Below are 12,099 nucleotides of genomic sequence, written 5' to 3'. Positions count from 1 at the left end.
TGTGTATATGTATAAACATATAAACATATATGGCCTTAAAGACCAGGGGCTTCGACCCCAATGGTTGATAGGCCATTGAAAAAAAAAAAAAAAAACAGCAGGTATTAGTTGCCATGTGCAAGTTATCGCTACGACACGTCAAGTCACATCTAAGTCACGCAACGTTATTCTTGACGACATGCGGCGAAACACGAAGACATGAAGATCATGGCGTGTCGTGGGAAAGTTCCTGACATGACAGTCGGACATAGGCTTAAGTCTATGAGGAAAATAGGTTCAAAGTAATAATAATTTCATTAAGAAAGTCGGTTGAAGAGGAAAATATGACCTTGGAACAAAACCGAATCAAAATAAAAATAGATCAACAGTGAAAAATAGGTCCATAAGGAAACGAGGTCCATGTGGGAAAAAAAATTCCCAAAGGAAGAATAGGTGCCTTGGGAAATTTAGGATCATATGGAAAATATCTCGATGAGGAATATCTTCGAGGGGACAATTGATCCATGGGATGAAATACGTCCAAGTGGAAAAATAGGCATATGGAGAAAATGGCTCCATGAAGATGATAGGTTCATGGGGAAAAAGCGTCAATGTGGGAAGAGGTCTTTTGGGAAAAATTAGTGGGTAGGGGTTGACAGTAATGGGGTGCACCAGGAAATGACTATGAACTAGTTTCTTTTGAAGCTAAATTGTTATTAACTTTTTCCGTCCATTTTGATCATCACTCGGTGAGCTTTCTTGATCCACTAAATTTTTTTTGTTTAACTGTTTTAAGTAAATGTTTCTTCACCACCCAAGTAGACTAATTGTTGTGTTTGTTACATTGTCTTTTATCATAGATTCTACTTGCAATCGTCATCATTAATGCTTTTCTTTCTAAATCCTACCAGTCGCAATTTTATCCATCATCGTTCTGTCAGTTTATCCGCCTGTAGTTGTTGTCTTATTGTCCCTCTCTTTACCTTAATCTTACCCTTATCCTTTCATTTGCATATGCCTTTTTGCATTCATTTCGAGCTTTGAAATCCTCACACCCTTTATCACCGCTCTTGTTAATCTTCCTTTATTCATCTTCAGTTATTTTCGTGCCTATCTTCTCCATACCTCACCCACCATGCACTCACTCTCATAAGTATGGCATCTCGTCAACCCAAAGAAACCTGAACCGGTGACGTCGCCTAAGAGATGGCAGTGGGCGATCGATTTGAAGGTGGAGCTGAAGTGAGGTAACGGGATGGATGGGACAGGCATACCAGCGATTTGGAAATTCGGAAAGATGGCCGGGATTTTAGTTTGATGTCAACACAATTAGCCACATTTTTTTTTTTTTTAAGATGACAGCCTCCAAAATATCAACTAGTTCTCCGGTTATACAACTGAAAGATCGTGGTCAAGAGAAGCAGAGTAACAAGTACTAAATTATTTTACTGAACAAGAACGTGAATCATGTGAAATTAATACCACTCTTTTATGCCAAAATTAATGTTAACCGCAAACACGTGTAGCTGTTAGACATATGAAGTTTACAGCGATCACTTTACTCTCAAACAAACACATACACAAACACATTAATATACAAACACACATATACAGGCCACAAACACTCAAAATCACACAAAGGCAAAAGCACACAAATAAACTCAACTGCACACAAGTAGAAAAACACGAGCACAAACACTGACACACAGAAACAGACACACAAACACACACACTCATGACCAGACAGAGGGAGTTGGGGGACTCTCTAGTCGTCCAGTGCTGCATATTATGGGTGTCACAAACTCATCTGAAATCTCAGAGAGAGTATGACAGTCCATCTATCTGTCTCTGTCGCCTTCCCTTGCATTCGGCAGTTGTGTATTTTCAGTCTAGCATAACAAGTGGTACTAGGCACAACAAAAATCACCCGACACCAGTTATTTTATTACTGTTAATTGCTGAAATAGGACTGTCATTTAGTGTCAGTATGGTACACAATGAAAGTCTAAGGCAATGGCGCAAATGTTTTCAAGTTACGACCTCAAAAAATTTGTGATTTTGAGTTTGACCTTTCATGGTCACTCAAGGTCAAAGGTCATGGTGCCAAATAAAAGTTCATATGAGACTTCTTACATCTTGATAATAGTAAATGTCAATCTTCAACGAGTTTCGAGTTATAGCCCCCTGAACATAAGTGACCTTGAGTTTGACATTTTAAAGTCACACAAGGTCAAAGGCCTTGGTGCCAAATGAAAGCCCATATTATGAGTTCCTATATGTTCATAATAGTAAATATCTCTATCTTCAACAGGTTTCAAGTTATAGCCCTTTGAAAATCCGTGACCTTGATTTTGACCATTCACGGTCACTTAATTACTTTCTAATTTAATCACTCTCTTTTGGGACCAGTGCTCACATATCCTGAGAAAGTTTCATGCAATTTCATTCAGCCGTTTCTCCGTAATGTTGCTAACAAACAAAGAAAAAAAAACTCGACCATAAATAATACAGCCAGACTCCGTCCGGGCGAGGTAATAATAAGGTCAGCTGATGAGAATAAAATAGGATACCAACAGATCTCTTCAGATGCATGTTTGTCTTCCTTTCTGTTTCCTCTCTGTGTTTGGCTTTTACCTTTTTCTTATAGAATTCATGATCTCAGTTTAAGTGAGGAGAATTATGCCGTGGTAGCGAGGAAAATATAGCAATCACAGTAAATAAATAATTCAGAGACTGTATGTCCGTCTGTTTGTCTCTGTCCGTCTTATACTTTTTTCTTTGTGGGAAGGTGGTGCTTTCATCTAAGCTTAATAACATCATCCGGAGGTAGCATGAGTAAAATGATATTCACTGTTGTTTATGATGCGAAGGAAAGCAAAAAAGAGCAACGACACTCTGCCTGACTATCATTGTGTCCGTCCTCCTGCCCGTCTTTGTCAATCACCTCTTCAACGCGGGAAGGAGTCTTCTCCCCCAGTCAGAATAAAAGTGTTTGGCAGCAGTAGAAATTAACTGTGATGAATCAGTGAAGAAGCAGGGTCATCTTTTTCTTTACGTCTTCCTGTCTATGTCTCTCAGTCTGTCTACCAGTCTTACGAGGGAGTGATGGGTTCCGTTTCTAAACTAAAGAAAATCTAACTGTAACATTAATAATTTACTTACATTAGACATTACGTCTACGTACTGCATGTTGCCTCGAATCCCATTGTAATAACCGAAGCAAACTCCAGAAATACATTATACATAACCTGCGTGCAGGTCATGATGCTGTCGCTTTCCTGCTCTTATGGGAGAGTTTACTGATGACATTCCGATGGCATTTCACGACAGCTGTGTTGCAGAACTCTTGTTGATGCTAGACATGTTTTTTATTTTAAGCATCGGAATTAGGACATTTCTTAGCACCCCATTCCCTGAGGCCAAGCTGTCCTCCTATGCACATGTCACCACTTTGGTGCTAACACCCACTGTCCGTAGTCAAGACATACTAAGGGCCTCTAGTACCGAATCGGCCAATACAAATTAGTGGGAGGCGTTTTTCGACTTGACGGTGGGTCTTACAGTAGATTAATGAAGTCCTTTTTAACAAAATCACCCTTATGATTTTCATTGCAGGAATTTAACTCGCATTCATGAAGGGCAGCAGACCAACGCAGTATTGTGTCTAAATATGGCTTGTGTCTTAATCATCTCTGTAGAACACTCAACGACCTTGATTGATAAGAAACATTCTCCAAAGTATTACTCCAGTACCTTTAAATCTGAAGTTAACATATCACTCACACGTTTTTGTCTACGGTACTTTTCCCAGTGTGTTCAAAATGGTTTGACATGCACTTATGTAAACTGCTCTGTGAAACACGTCCTGAGCGTAGTGAACTGTTCCCAACCGTTAGATACTCTGATCTTTTTACAAGAACTATCTCAGCACTACGCAAAACATTTGCTATAGGAATTATCTCAGGACTATGCTGCAAATTTGTGACCAGAACTCTCTCAGCATTACGCAGCACATCAACAGTTGGACGTATCTCAACAACTCTATCATACAATACCTACACATCTAGGCATATGCATCATCATTCATATTATAATTCACCTCCAGGCAAATATGATGTCTTTGGACATGTTACGGAACCAAAAATTATTAGAATTTAAGTACATTATTATAATAATATTGATAATACAAGTGGATGATAAGAAAATGGTGTGACTGGATTGATAGTTGGTGGTCACCATACTAATGGTAAGAGTAAATTTGGTAACAAGGAGAGGTATATGAGAGAGGGTGTGTGTGAACTGGGGGCAGGGCAATGAAATGGCGTTGGACAGGACGACATGGAGGCGATTTGGCTGTGGCCACCCCTTACGGAATTAAGGCGTCTGGCAATAAACAGATAGATAGTTAACTAAACTAGAGGAGTCCTTGTGGAATTCAATATCAAAAATAAAAGGAACGTAATTAGTGTGTTCTGTACACTGAAAGGCAATGGTAATTAGATCAGTGCATAATACGATGGCCTAAAGGTGATTAGTATAAATTGAGGGAAAAAATGTCAGTGAATGTACAAAGTTGATAATAAGATTGTTATATGATAATGATGGACAATAAAAATGCAGTAATATATCAACAAGTTATGCAGGATTATTCAAAATCTTCGTGAAAGAGTAAAATCTCATTATATATAGATATTAAGGAATGCAATATATTCAGAATGCAATAAGTCTTTTCCAGATTATTATCAAATGTAAGGAAACTTTCTAAACACTTCATGGATTTTCAATGCACCATTTAAAAAATTATCAAGGATGTCCAAGAGTGTGCACACAAACAACACCTGAGTGGAAGAGGTGGTGCGGTTTGTGGTTGCCTCAGGGCAGGAGGTAATGGGCTGTAATGTTCCCACTAAGATTTCCGCAGTTTTAGGATCAGGCTATGTATTCTTCACATGACTTCCTGATTTATTAAGTTCAATTGTTTTCCTGGTCTCACGTTTCATTTCTACCCAAATTTCATGGAGTCGTTTTTCCATACTTTTAACACACCAATGAACAAAAACCATTATAGTCAAGAATCCTACTAGGATGAATGCGGTAGGAGGATACACAAAATGAGGGCTCATGAAAGAGAGATCAAGGATGTAAGACATCTGAACACTCACAAAGTCTGAAATGTTTAGTTAATCAGTTATGTCCACCTTAGCCCTTGCACCTGACATCTCAGTGTTTTAGATTGAGTCTGGCATAAATCTTTAATTTCTAAACTACCCTCTTATAGTTTCAATACTTCTATTTGCTCCTTCATCTCTAGCTTCCTTTCTGTTCGTTCTGTAGCCACTGTTGTAGATGGCCAACGTTCTTCTCCAAGAGCTATCAAGAACTATCAATAGTGGTGTTCTGCAGGGTTCTTTCCTGTCACCAACTTTCTTCCTTTTATTTATCAATGACTTTCTAAGTCGTATATCCAACCTATTCCACTCACACACTGATGGCTCCTCCCTTCACCTTTCCATTTGCTTCTTGCAGTGTCCTTCTCAGCAGTTACTTTCATAAACAAGGGTTGAGGCTATGGCCAACGTAATGTCTGACTTGGCTCATATCTCTGATTGAGATAAAAGTAATTTTGTTGTTTTTAGTGCTTCAGAAACTCAATGCTTACATCTTTCAACCAATTAAAATGTTAAACAGGAGTATCCTTTAATTTTTAACAATATCCAACTCAATCTTGCCTCATTTGCTAATATTCGTGGGGTTTCATTCTCTTGGGATGTTTCTTTGAACGATCACATTACCTCGTAAAATCTGCTTCCAAGAGACAAGGTGTACTAAGCCAACACCATACCTACTTTACCCCGGCATGGTTCTTGACTTTACTGTATACACGAATTTTATTTGCCCCTGTGTAGAGTACAGCTCACAATGTGGGAAGACTCCCTACACACCGCTCTTCTCAACTAATTGGAATGAAAGGCTTTTCGTCTCATTAACCCTTCTATGACTGGCTCCCTTCAGCCAGTCTCTTTGCCGCACTGTTTCATCTTTATCTGTTTTCTATAGCTACTCCAGTGGTCACTGCTCCTTTGAACTGTCTGTTTGCCACCCTCCACTATTATGGTTGGCACATACCACCTGTCTCGCAACAAAATCCCATCCCTCTTCTTTCCAACTGCGTTATGCAAGAGTTCACCGTTATTCCCAATCCTTGATCTAAGCAACAGGTCAGCTTTGGAACTGTCTTCCTGTGTCTGTATTTCCTACTGCCTATGACCTCCATTCTTTCAAACGCAGTCTGTACAGGCAGCTCGAGATGAACAGATCTTGAATTTGGCTCTGTTATCTTGATTAAATTTTTTCTTGGAGGGAAGAATATTTTGGGTTTCTGGACTTTGGTTTCTTCTTCCTTGCGTATATATATATATATATATATATATATATATATATATATATATATATATATATATATATATATATATATATAGATAGATAGATAGATAGATAGATAAATAGATAGATAGATAGATATAGATATAGATATAGGTATAGATATAGATACATAGATATACATATCACCAATGAGAAAAATAGAAGAGATATTTGTAGGCACAAATATTTCAAAGCTATGAGAATGGATGGGATAATGTTGGCAGGCTGGGTATGTAGAGAGTTAATATAACTTGATGGAATATTCTGAAGCAATATCAAGACCAGGTAAAAAATGATCTTTACACTAACGCCATTGAATATCTGCAACCTTATTCAGCACTATTATCATACATATATCTCATTGGCGCCTACGTATTTCCGTATCGCCCTCAGACATACCAGCCATACGGACGAAGATGGTATCTAATCCTTTTCATTCATACATTTATGAAGCGGTCAGCAATGTGGAAAAAGAGTATGTTAGGAGTACGTGTGAAAGAACATGCAGAAGGAATAGTCTTGACAGAAAGTTTTTGAACCTGTGTGTTCTCACAGTGGGTAGCTGTGAGAGGGAGAATATTAACCCATGCGCTACGGGTGTTGGATCCGTCCTATATGGGTCAAGGTCCAAGGAGAGGTCTCTTCGTGCGCACATTCTGATGACGTCAGGTGGGAGATAAAAGGGCGGCCGAAGGTGACTTCCGTTTTCTTTTAGGGTATACTGCTTTCTTCTGAGGTAATATAATGTTATATAGCTTGGCCCCCAGAACTTTCAGCTGATCATATTATGGTTAAAGTGTTTTCATTGTATAATTAACATTTCTACTAGTTAATGGGGATGTAACAGTTAACGAGAGAGAGAGAGAGAAAGAGAGAGAGAGAGAGAGAGAGAGAGAGAGAGAGAGAGAGAGAGAGAGAGATGGATTGGAGGAAAAAAAATGAAAGTGGTGATTTGGAGTCGGGGAGGAAGAGATGTAGGGAGGGGAAGCGAGAAGGAAAGGAGAAAGGAAGAAATGAAGGAGGAAATGTGGAAGGCAGAGAAGGAGAGCTAGACGGGAGAGAGGGAGAAGCGGTAGTGAGGAACGGGAGAGACAGAAAAGTGACTGGACGAGAAGGAAGGGAGATACAGTATTTGCGAATGAAGTAAACGACCTGAGCGAAGAAAGGAAGAGAGTAGAAGGTATGGAGAGAGAAGGGAAGAGGAGAAAGAGGTGGAGGAGGGAGCTAGAAAAGTGGAAGAAGAGGAGGGAGGATGAAAAAAGGAGAAAAGGAGTTAGGGATGGAGGAAGAGAGGAGAAGTGGAGAATGAGGAGGAGGAGGGAGTGAGAAAAGTGAGGGAGGAGGGGCAGAAATGAAGAGATCGACTGCAGAATGGGGGAAGAAAGGAGAAGGGGAAGGAGGAGCAGGTGGAAGATGGAGGCAGGTAATATCTGTACTAATGAAAGGAGAGAGAGAGAGAGAGAGAGAGAGAGAGAGAGAGAGAGAGAGAGAGTATAAAATAATGGTTTTTAAAGGAAGGGAGTGAGGGTATACAGTAGCTGAAGGGATAGATAGGTAGATATGAGGGAAGAGTGAGAGAAAATGGAGGAAAAGAAAAACGGGAGGGCAGGATGGAGGGATGGAGAGGAAGGGATGGAGGGGCAGAGGAAGGAAAGTAGGTAATTGATTGAGGGATAGAAAGATTGAGGGAACGGGTGAGGGAAATTGGAGGGAGAGGAAAGTAGGAGGAGAATTGGGAGAGAAGGGACAGCTAATGGAGGGAGGGAGGCAAGAAGAAGAGGAAATGGAGGAAAACCTTGAGGGAAAGTTGGTAGAGGAGAAAGAAAAAATTGAGAACGAGGAAGGAAAAGAAGGGATGCGGTTACGGGAGAGTGGAGGGATTCGCTAGAAGGATAGATAGTTGGATGGAAGGAGTGAGGGAGGGAATACTTGGAGGGATGGAGGGAATGAATGAATGGAGAGAATTAGGGAGCAGTGAAAGGCGGCAGGGAGTGGAGGAATGGAGAGAATGATCGATGAGTGGAGGGAGAGAGGGTATTACGGAGGGAGGGAGAGAATGCATAGAAGGATGAAGGAATGAAGTTAGGGAGTAATGGAGTGAAGGAATAGTGGAAGGAGGGAGGGAGTAGTGGAAGTTAAAGAGTGAGGGAGTGATGGAGGAAAGGAAAGAGAGAATGTAGTAAATAAAAGAAAGAGGGAGTACTGAAGGAAAAGAAGGAGGGAATAGATAATGTGAGAGAAAGAAGCAGTAATTGAGAGAAGGGTGGACTACTCCGGAGAGATGAGGAAATGGAGAGAGTGAGGAAGAAAATGAAGAGAGAGAAGAAGGCGAATGAGGGATAGAACAGCAAAATGTAGACTGCAGACACGGGCTTCCTTTGTGTTAACCAGGTCTTGTCTCTTACACAGCTGGACCCATTTCTTTCTAGTGTCTTCATCTTCAGGGAACCTGAAGAATCTGATGTCACTGTCTTTTCTGCTAACTGAATAGCATCCAAATACTGCACAGTTAAGTGGTATCTTTCTGATAACTGTCCTAGTATGAGATAAATATATGGGAACACCGAGCTCTCCACCATTGCGGCCTATGGAAACTAAGTGACTGAGTGAGTGGAGTGAGTAGCTGTCTCCCACGTGACGTCATGTGCCAACCAGGAGGAATTCTCGCCCGGGCTGGACAGACCTTCTCTCCTTGGACCTTGATATGGGTATGGTCCCAAGAGAACCCCGGGTGTTAGACCGATCGGACAATACTTTCCCGCTCCTGTTTGAAGTTCCCGACAAAATCTTTTTACACCGCCATGCTCTCCCAGACGCTGGGGTGTATGGGAGGTGTCACATTTATTCATCCATGTACAGTACTAGCGTGTGGAAGATGACCTCTATTTCCAGCTTATCCAGTTCGTTCCCATGTCTCGCTTGCGACTCATGCCACCAGTGGAGAATGTTTCAACCACCCTGCAGCCTACCCTGCATCTCCCTACCCTTCTGATGAGTCTGTAGAATCACCTGAGGACTTTGAGGGTAAGAGGAGGGTGGAGAGGGCGAAAGTTAAAAGGGAACTATTTGTCACAGAAGCCAGGTGGAAATGGAGAACGAAAATCAAAAAGGGAATATTAGCCGCACGAGCTGCTCTATGCGCCGCTCTCAATTGCTTCTCCACCCTGCATTGCCCCTGCCAGGTGCGCTTTTTCGATTATCATTATCACTGGCTTCTAATCTACTAAGCACAGGCGTGTGGGGCTTTGTAAATAGCGTATATAATAATGTGTCTATATAGTGTGTGTCAATAGAAAAAATGTCTCAGTAAAATTACGTGAACTAAAGATAAGTAAAATAGATATAAAGCTGTTAAAAAAATATATATCCAGGAAAACTTAAATGTAAGGAGATCATTTGTATATTTGTATTAGTGTGTAAATTTAGAGACGTAGGCTATATGGTGAGTGTAACTAATCAAGAGAAAATTAGTAGTAAGTGGAATTATAAGTTTTATGTTATGAATGTTTTAGGGTCGATTATCATCGGCTCGTAACCTACTAAACACAGGTTTATGGGGCTTTGTAAATAGTGTACACAACAGTGTGTGTATGTAATATGTGTAAATGATATACGTAAACAGAAAAAGTCTCTCTCTCTATCTATCTATCTGTCTATCTATTGCCAGACTCCTTAATCCCTTAAGGGGTAGCCAAAAACAAATCGCCTCCATGTCGCCCTGTCCCCTGTCATTTCACTGTCCTGCTCATAGCTCACACATACCCTCTCTCATATACCTCTCCACTCCATCCCTGCATCTCATCCTTGGCCTTCCCCTCCTTCTCCCCCCCCCCTCCATCACTGCCCTTCTCACAGCTCACACACACCCTCTCTCACCTCTCCATCCCATCCCTCCATCTCACCCTTGGCCTTCTCCTCCCTCTCCCTCCCCTCCACCTCATTCACATACAATCTCCTCATCAGTCTCTCACTCTCCATCCTCTCCACATGGCTAAACCAATTAATGTGTTTCTCCTAATGCCTCCTATTACATCCACGTCCACACCACAACGCTCCTTCACATCCTCATTTGTCAGTCTGTCTCTCCATGTGATTCCACATTCTCCCCTCAAATAACTCATTTCCACTGTTCTTACTCAACTGTAGACTTCTGTCTCTCCAGCAAGGTCCAAGCTTCACTTCCATACGTTAGAGTTGGTATCACAATACAATCATGCAGCAACTTTCTCATTTCCATGCTCACGTTCCTGTTTCTTATCACTGCTTTCAAGGAACCAGCAACCTTGCTTCCTTGTTGTACCCTTTCGAGCACTTCACCCTCTAAACTTCCATCCTTACTCATGACACTACCCGAGTACTTAAACGCATTTACATTTTACATTTCATCCTCATCCAAGCTCACTGTACATTCACTGACTTCATTTCCCTCGAAGAAGTTAACTTTACTCTTCCTTACATTCACCTTTAGATTCAGTTTCTTACACGCATTCCCAAACTCATCCATCAAGCCTTGCACCTCCCCTTCGTCTTCACTTAACAACACAGTATCATCTGCAAACAACAGTACAAGGAGTTTAATAAACATTGCTCTTTCTCATAAGGGCCAATCCAACATCCACTGCCCTACCTTGTACCTCTTTTATAACCCCATCCAAATACAGATTGAACAACCATGAAGACATGACACATCCCTGTTTCAATCTAACCTTCAAGCAGAAGAATTCACTCAGTTCATTACCCACACGCACTGCAGCCTTAGCACCCACATACACGCTCTCCACAGCATTAACAACTTCCCATCTACTTCATACATTCTTAATACTTTCCACAATCCTTGTCTATCCACCTTGTCATATGCTTTCTCCAAATCCATGAAGGCCGCATGCAACTTCTTTCCCTTCTCAATAAACATTTCAACTAAAGATCTAAGAACGAATATCTGATCTACACAACCTCTTCCCTTCCTAAAACCTCCCTTTTCTTTTCCAACTAATTCCTCTGTTATTTTCCTAACACTGTCAGTAAATATCCTACCATATACTTTTCCTATTTATCTAAGAAGACAAATGTCGCTATGATTACCACACACTTCTTTTCCCCCTTTTTCTTTGTACAGAGGAATAATATTACCTGACTTCCAATCCTCTGGGACTCTACCTTCCTCCCAGGCAAATCTGCACATCTTCTACATCCATTCTTCTACTGTCTCTTTCACAACACACTCCATCAATTTCTGGAACCTTCCCCATTTTGACTGTCTTCACTGCTGCCAGAACTTCCATCCTACTGATTTCTTCCTCTCTTCTCACACCCCTCCTTCTCCCGGCCATTCCTCAGCCACTGATATGTCACGGGGTTTTTAAAATAAAAGCAAATATTATTTAATTGATGATAATGTTCAATATATTGAAGAGCAGGGACAATGATTGTCTTCCTAAATCAAGCAACGATTACTTTACGCTGGCTTGCTTCTCACGATTCTCTAAGAATGAGAATTTATAAACTTTCTCAACAGTACACAGCAGAGACTAATTACTCAATTGCTGTTTATTAGTACTGTTAGCCTCTGGAGAAAGTTAATTCACCCCTGACAATAAATAACTAATAATAGTATCAGGTTCTTGCTGATGCTTAACTCCTAGGAGGCACAACGGATTTTAAGCTTAATACACAAGACTGGCCTAAGTACCAGTTATG

Source organism: Coenobita brevimanus, chromosome 38, assembly GCF_032717465.1.
Source record: "Coenobita brevimanus isolate Jiangsu-jjx chromosome 38, ASM3271746v2, whole genome shotgun sequence".
In the NCBI taxonomy this organism is placed as follows: Eukaryota; Metazoa; Arthropoda; class Malacostraca; order Decapoda; family Coenobitidae; genus Coenobita; species Coenobita brevimanus.
Note: the sequence above shows the minus strand (reverse complement) of the source record.